Raw genomic sequence first — 7,653 nt, forward strand, 5'->3', positions numbered from 1 at the left:
ATTTGTTGCATTAACAATTGATCAGCAGTAACTTTTACATCTTTTTTAAAAAAGAATACTTTGTGGGCTCCTGGGTGGCTCAGTAGGTTAAGCATCTGCCTTCAGCTCAGGTCATGATCCCAGGGTCCTGGGATTGAGCCTTGTGTTGGGCTCCCTGCTCAGTGGGGAGTCTGCTTCTCCCTCTCCCTCTGTTCCTCCCCCCCTGCTTGTGCTCGCTGTCTCTCTTTCTTTCTGTCTCCCTCTCTCTGAAAAAGAAAAAGAAAAGTATACTTTGGGGGTGCCTGGGTGGCTCAGTCAGTTGAGTGACCAAGACTCTTGATTTTGGCTCAGGTCATGATCTCAGGGTCATGAGATCAAGCCCAGTGTCAAGCTCTGCACTGGGCTAAGAGCCTGCTTATTATTTTCTCTCCCTTTCCCTTTGCCCCTCTCCCCCTAACTCTCTCTCCCTGGGGGGAAAAAAATGCTTTGGTGCATCAGCTCCAAGGTCCAGCCATGCAGGCTATACACTGTAACAACTCCAGGGGTCACCATCACATATTGTGCTTAGTCATGCAGGTAGAGGACCTAGCATATGTAGCTGTTTCCTTTTTGATCAGTTGTCATATTGCTATTTAAAATCAAAAAGCTTGGGGCGCCTGGCTGGCTCAGTCAGTAGAGCATGTGACTCTTGATCTCGGGTTTGTGAGTTCAAGCCCCACATTGGGGTGGAGTTTACTTAAGAAAAATAAAAAAATAAAGTATTTTAAATAAATAAAATCAAGAAGCTATTTTATAGAAATTTTACTGCTTTTATTTATTTATTTTAAGATTTTATTTTTTGACGGAGGCACAGCGAGAGAGGGAACACAAGCAGGGGGAGTGGGAGAGGGAGAAGCAGGCTTCCTGTGGAGCAGGGAGCCCGATGCAGGGCTCGATCCCAGGACCCTGGGATCAAGACCTGAGCCGAAGGCAGACGCTTAACGACTGAGCCACCCAGGCACCCCAGAAATTTTATTGCTTTTAAGATACTCTCTTTTTTTTAAAGATTTTATTTATTTATTCATGACAGAGAGAGAGGCAGAGGGAGAAGCAGGCTCCCAAGGAGCAGGGAGCCCGATGCGGGACTCGATCCCAGGACCCTGAGATCATGACCTGAGCCGTAGGCAGACGCTTAACCATCTGAGCCACCCAGGCGCCCTTTAAGATACTCTCTTAGTCACCCTTCCTGTCATTTTACAAATTTAACCTCAAAAAAAAAAAAAAAAAAGCACTGCTTACAAGTGAGGTACATGTATATGTTTTAGTCATCCTTCCATATTCATTTTTACCTGTTTTTTTAATTAGGTGCTTTCAACATAAAATAATTAGAATATTAAAACAGGGTTAAAGTTGATAAAGTTACTGTGGTAGGGTAAATATGCTATTTCACATGCTGTATGACTTAAAGTCTGGGCAGAGAAGTGGCATATAGCGAGGCAAGGTCAGTCATCGAGAACTGCCGTTCTTTGCACTCCCTTACTCCCACCAGGGGGTGGAATACAAAAGAGGCATTTTAGGCTTTGGGGTTTTATCTCTGATAAAGGAAGTGGTGTGGCAGATTGCGGTGTATTTTTATGTGTTTTCCTTCATTTTAGAGAACAGCCTAATATTTCTATTTGCCTTTTAACGGAAAGTGGACCTTGTAACATTGTTGTCACTGGATTATCTAAGGCGGTTTGCTTTCAATTAAAGGGCATATAAACCTACATCATAAAGCAAGCAAGAATCTCCAGGTGCAACATCTAAGAGCTAAAGGCTCTAAGCAGACAAGCAAAAGGTGATTAAGACTGACAACAAATGTAGAGAGACTTTATTGAAGATTGTAGTTCAAATATTTATTTTTCAAGGTTGAAAAAGTAGGAACATATGGCTGTAATACAAAGCAGGGCCAATATTCTTGCTTAAAGCTGTCATGTGTTCGCAGATAAGTCATAATTTCCTTAGTCTGTTTTCAGATCTGTGCTTTAACATTAGTGTGAGGGAAGAATGGGGAAATACAATTTTAGTAACCTTTTAAGTTTGAGTATTATGCCTGCAAATGTATCATTGCCCCTCAGTACAAATTAACAGTAATTATACAGAGCATTTTGGAATAAGAAGTGTTCAAGTAAAGGCAGACTTCCAAGGAACATTCTTGACATTGTTTCTTTTTTTGTCCACCTCACAATTTCACAGTTGGGTCTATGTCTTTCCGAGCTGTGGTACTTAATGTAGGTGGTAGAGCTGAGCTGGAAAAGAGTTTTTTCTTTTATTTTTTTAGGGCTGTATTCCATTTACCACCAAAAAGTCCCCTCACTTTCTGCAGGTATTCTTCAGTTGTGCATTTATTATTTTGGGGGCCAGTGGACAGCCATGTAAGGACATGCTGCCCTGCCTTCATTACCATGGCCCACCCCCACTCACATAGCCTTCTCAGTAATAGTTATGCTATACATTGTAAGTACTACTTGATTGAGGTGTCTGTAATAAATGTGAAGAGTTTCTCATTTTTTTTCTCTGACATCTTTGAGGTAAAAGGAAGCTGTGTCTGTCCTTCATGATGGTAAAATGGATGTAGAATTTGTCTCCATTCTTCATTTGATCTTCACAAGAGGGACCACACAAGTTTTCAGAGACCCCACAGAACAGAATCACATTTTTTTCATTTCAGAATCAATTTGAGGGGCACCTGGGTGGCTCAGTCGGTTAAGCGTCTGCCTTCTGCTCAGGTCATGATCTCAGTGTCCTGGCATCAAGCCCCACATCGGGCTCTTTGCTCAGTGGGGAGTTTGCTTCTTCCTCTCACTCTACCTCTGTGCTCTCCTCCTGCCCCCCCAAAATAAATAAAATCTTTAAAAAAAATGAATTTGAGCTTTGTGCTAGATATACAAAGATGAAAAAAGAGGCCACTGAACCTAACAACAAAGAGTATGTGCCAAGGAAGCATTTTTTTTTTTTTTAAGATTTTACTTACATGAGAGCATGGGGGAGGAGGTGGAGCAGAGGGAAAGGGAGAAGCAGGCTCCCCACTGAGCAGGGAGCCCGACATGGGACTCCATCCCAGGACCCCGAGATCATGACCTGAGACCGACTGAGCGACCCAGGTGACCCCCAAGGAAGTATTTCGAAAGGGCACCAAGTTTGGGCTGGGAAAGTTTGGGAAAGTCTTCCTGGATGGAAGTGAATTATCGGCAAAGTCATAAAATAGGAAAAGTTGAGGCCAATAATATTTTTTGAAAATTACATGCTACTTACACCTGAGTATTAAAGAAGGGTTTGCATGTTTAGAAACATGCATTTTTTAAAGATTTTATTTATTTGAAGAGTACTAGCAGGGGGAGCAGCAAGAGGGAGAGGGAGAAGCAGACTCCCTGCTGAGCAAGGAGCCCGATGTGGGGCTCGATCCCAGGACCCTGGGATCATGACCTGAGCCAAAGGCAGATGCTTAACCGACTGAGCCACCCAGGTACCCCAAAACCTGTGCATTTTTTAAAACTTCCTAAAAAGCTGCTTCGACTTTGTACTAATTTATTCACAACTGGCTATTAGACATGACAACAGGTAGGATGTGTAAAACTGCATACCAGCCGCATCTGTCCATCTTGGGGCATGTTGTGCTTCCAAATCCACATGAACATGCTGAATAGAAGTCAGTTTTATCAGGCCCAATCTAAACAGCCTTGATGTGGAGAGTCCGATTGGAATTAAAATTGCTGCAACTGGTTTCCTTTTTTCTTTTTTTCCCCCTAACTCCTTCGGTAATGCATGAATGAAATGCTACTCTGAACATTTCCTAGTATCTGCAGATGCTGCAGAGCCCTGTATCAATCCCAGTCAAGGCTACAAAGTTCTGTTCCATGACTCTCTTTAAGACTTAAGACTATTTTTCTCTCTATAAAGTACTTGGAGATAGCCAAGCTTTCAATATTTTAAACTGATTTCTCCAAATGACACATTTTAGCCCGACACAAAGGTTTCAGACAATGTGGAACTCAGTAATGCCAGGAATGAAATAGTTCAGCTGGGGAGCAAAAAATCTTACATGAGCTTAGAAGGAATAGGCTTCCAGGTTTTCATCAAGAAAGCAGAAGATCCGCAATATCTGAGGCAAATATGATTGGTCTTAAGTGATGTGACTTTGCTGTGAGTGCTGGTGGGCCGGAATTTTTTCCTCAGTTTAAAAGTACAACTTACTGCACAGAAGACAGCGAATAGAATATTAAGAATGTGTGAGTCAGTTGTATCACAAACACCATAGAATAACAAATATTTTACTTTTATGGAAGATGTTAATAAATTTGGGGGGCCACCCAAAATATAAATGAATGGGACTCTTCAAAGGGCCATCTATGAAGTAAAAGCCTAAACCCAACAAGAAAACTGTTTGCACAGCTGATCTAAAAGAAAATACTGCACTTGACCTTAACTTGGTAATTTAAAAACTTCAAGATTATCAACTTCAGCCAAAACCAAGGGGGGGGTTACAATATTGTTTGGTCAGTCAAGCAAATTAAATCTTGCAAATGTTCTTACCTAGTGATGTAAGTATTATGAAAGAGAATGATAGCCAGTAGCCTAAGGGAGCTCAACCAATTAGGAAGAATGATAGAGAACTGGTGAGCTGTCTGCGTTAATGGAGGTAATCAGGACATCTGTTGCCAAGGCCAAAACAAACACTCAACTTAGCACATCATACACTCAAAATTATGAGACTGCCTGTGGATAGATTTGGCATTTCATGCTGGTCGAAATGGAGCTACAAAGAAATAGTTTCAGGAGTATGAACCAATGTGAGTAATGAAAAAAGCATGTATCTAAAAGATCTGGATGTGATTTAGCTCCACCATTAACTAGCTGTGTAATCGTGACAGCTTATTTCATTGCTTCGTGTCTGTTTCCACATATACAAAATATGGAAATATGTGCATTTACCTCAGGAGTGTTGAGAAATTATATAGTAGAACTTACCTTTTAAAAATGAGAGTAATATTTTGAGTTTGGGACCATTATCCAAAATTTTGAAGGCAAAGAGATACTACAAAATAAATTTGCTTTTGGGGGGGAATTATTTCATTACTGTCCGTTGGAGCAATGACCATACAAATATTCAAGCATGAGTTAGCTGCTATCTCTAAGAAACACAAAAGAAAGCACTACCATTTAAATTCAGTGGTGTTACTGCCCGAAATAACAGGTAAAACTTCATTAGCAGATAGTCTTCAGGTTAAGTCAGAAGAGATCAATATGAAGATCCTGTCTGTTACCCGTTCTGAGGTTTCTCAGCATGCTAGGTAGGCTTTTTTTGGTGGTGTAATGGAAGATACAGACTACTCCATTCAGGATCCTGTTCTCACTTGATGGGTGTAGAAAGCGTATTCATTGCTAATTTAAGTATAGAGAGTTAGCCGATAATCCTAGCCACCTTCCACTCGTTATTGGAGTTGCCTATGAAGGGCATGGCAGTAGTGACCAGTTTCAGCTTACTTGCAGGCCAGGAGTAATAAAATGACCTAATCAGGCAAGAGTCTGCATGATCCCCAAGTTGGAAGACAGCCCTCCAGGAACATACTTTAAAGAGAAGGGAATTGTTTTTTTCTTTAACGATAATTTTACTCTCTACTATAATGAACCCAATCCTGGTGGAAGCTCTGGTCCCAGTGGTAGAAAGAGAAAAAAAGTCAGAGACTGTATAACAGAGGGTAATTGGTAGCATTCACTTCTGGCTATTGGTTAATGTGGTACTGAATAAAAGCAATGTGACGTAGTGGGGGGGAATAAAAAGTATGAGTCAAGTAGCCAAGAATAAAATCCAGGGCTTTCACTATGTTGCAAACAAGTCTTCTATGTCAGGACTGACAAAAATGAAAATAGCAGTGGCTTAAACAAAGAAGTTTCTTAAGTAAAAATCCAAGTAAGGAGACAGGCTGACTGGTGTGGCACTCCATGGCGATAGAGTCTTAGGCGCCTTCCGTCTTGTTGCTCTGTCCTGTGTGATTTCCGTTCTCAAGAGGGCTGCCGCATGTAATTCTGCACGTGGCCAAAAGGCTGAAATATTAGGGGTTGCTATTAAGCCCATGATCAGCTTACCAAGCATCCTAGGGCACTGGCAGAGTCAGCCTGGAGGAAGGAGGACCTTTTTTAATTCACACAAAGGGACCAGCTGGACCCCAAGTTCTATGACAACGTGGTCCTTTTTCTAAACTCTGCAGCAGCACTCTGGGTGGTGGTCTTGATTCAAGGTGGCTTTTCCAGTCCCAGCCCTTTTGTTCACATTGCATTTAACAGGGAAGAAGAACAAGGAAAACAAACTTCCTCTCTTAAGAGTACTTCCCAGAAGCTGAATGTAACCACATCTGCTTCTGTCTCAATGTTTAGAACATAGATGCTTGGCCACTTCAAGGGAGGCTGGGATACATATTTGGGGATAGCTGAGCATCTCTGCCACACCACCATGAAAGAGTAAACAGACTATAGGATGAGGTTAGTGACTTTCTGATGGCAAAAACTGTCTAATGGCAAACCACTAAAATCCCTTCCAGTTCTATAGTCCTACTCTATAAATCTCTATAGTTTGGTATAGAAAAGCAGGAAGTGCATTTCCCCGAGTTGGCTGGTCAATGTAGGTTCAGGGATGGGCATTCAATAAGCACTAATGCTTAACTGAGGCCTTACTCTGTTAAGTGTTTGAGGTTTATGAACTTATTTAAATTCTCACAACAACCCGATGAAATATTGTTATAATCCCCATTTTGCAGATGATAAATAGAGTCAAGAGAAGTTAAGTAACTAAGTCACCAACACAGTAAATGACAAACCCAGGAAGTTAGCTCCTGAGTGCATGCCCTTAACTGGCAGCTGAAAGTGTAATGTGAATTTAGCTGGTCCACTGAGAAGCAGTCTTGGAGCCTTTGAGGGAATTATTGAGAAAAGATCTTTCTTTTTGTTACCAAGCTAGTAGAACGTAAGCCTGGAGCTATGATAGCTACCTCACCACAGCACTTTGAAGGCCCACTGGGAGTGAGGCCCAAGGGGAAGTCAGAGCTGAGGGTGGAAAGAGCTATTCGTGGTGGCTACAGGATTCACTGTGCCTGAAACCAGATACCCCTGGATTTTTCAAGTATTTTAAAATTTTCATTCTCATCAACCACCAACCTTCCCTCCCCCCATTCCCCACACCTTTTTAAAATGAGCTTCTGAGATTCAGTAGAAGTTCTTGTCCTCTGACAACACAGTAGGTTAACCGAATTCAGCTGAGCACCTGTGGACCTGTGCCTGAAGAGCATAAGTAGCATCACTGACTAAGATACTGAGGACAGAAAATGGAGTAAGTTCACAGCCACATGAATAAAGCAACTTAAGTAGTAACTTTATGTTGAAGTTGAGGGGTCTGGAAGAATGGATAGCCAGAGAGTTGCATATTTAGAGATGTAGGGACTAAGGCTGAGAAGAGAAGACAGACTCTTCAGAGAGAAAAGTATGGCTTAGTGCTTAAGATCCTGGTACTCTGAATTCAACACCGGGCTATGTGACCTTGGGAAAGGTCACTTAACTCCTTTAGGCCAACATTTCTTCATTTGTGAGATGAGATTAATACTAGTATTGATCTTACTTGGCTCATAAGGATAATAAGATCATACATAATAAGATCGTACAGGT

This window comes from Mirounga leonina, unplaced genomic scaffold (assembly GCF_011800145.1).
Source record: "Mirounga leonina isolate KUSES-001 unplaced genomic scaffold, KU_Mleo_1.0 Mir_126, whole genome shotgun sequence".
NCBI classification, from domain to species: Eukaryota; Metazoa; Chordata; class Mammalia; order Carnivora; family Phocidae; genus Mirounga; species Mirounga leonina.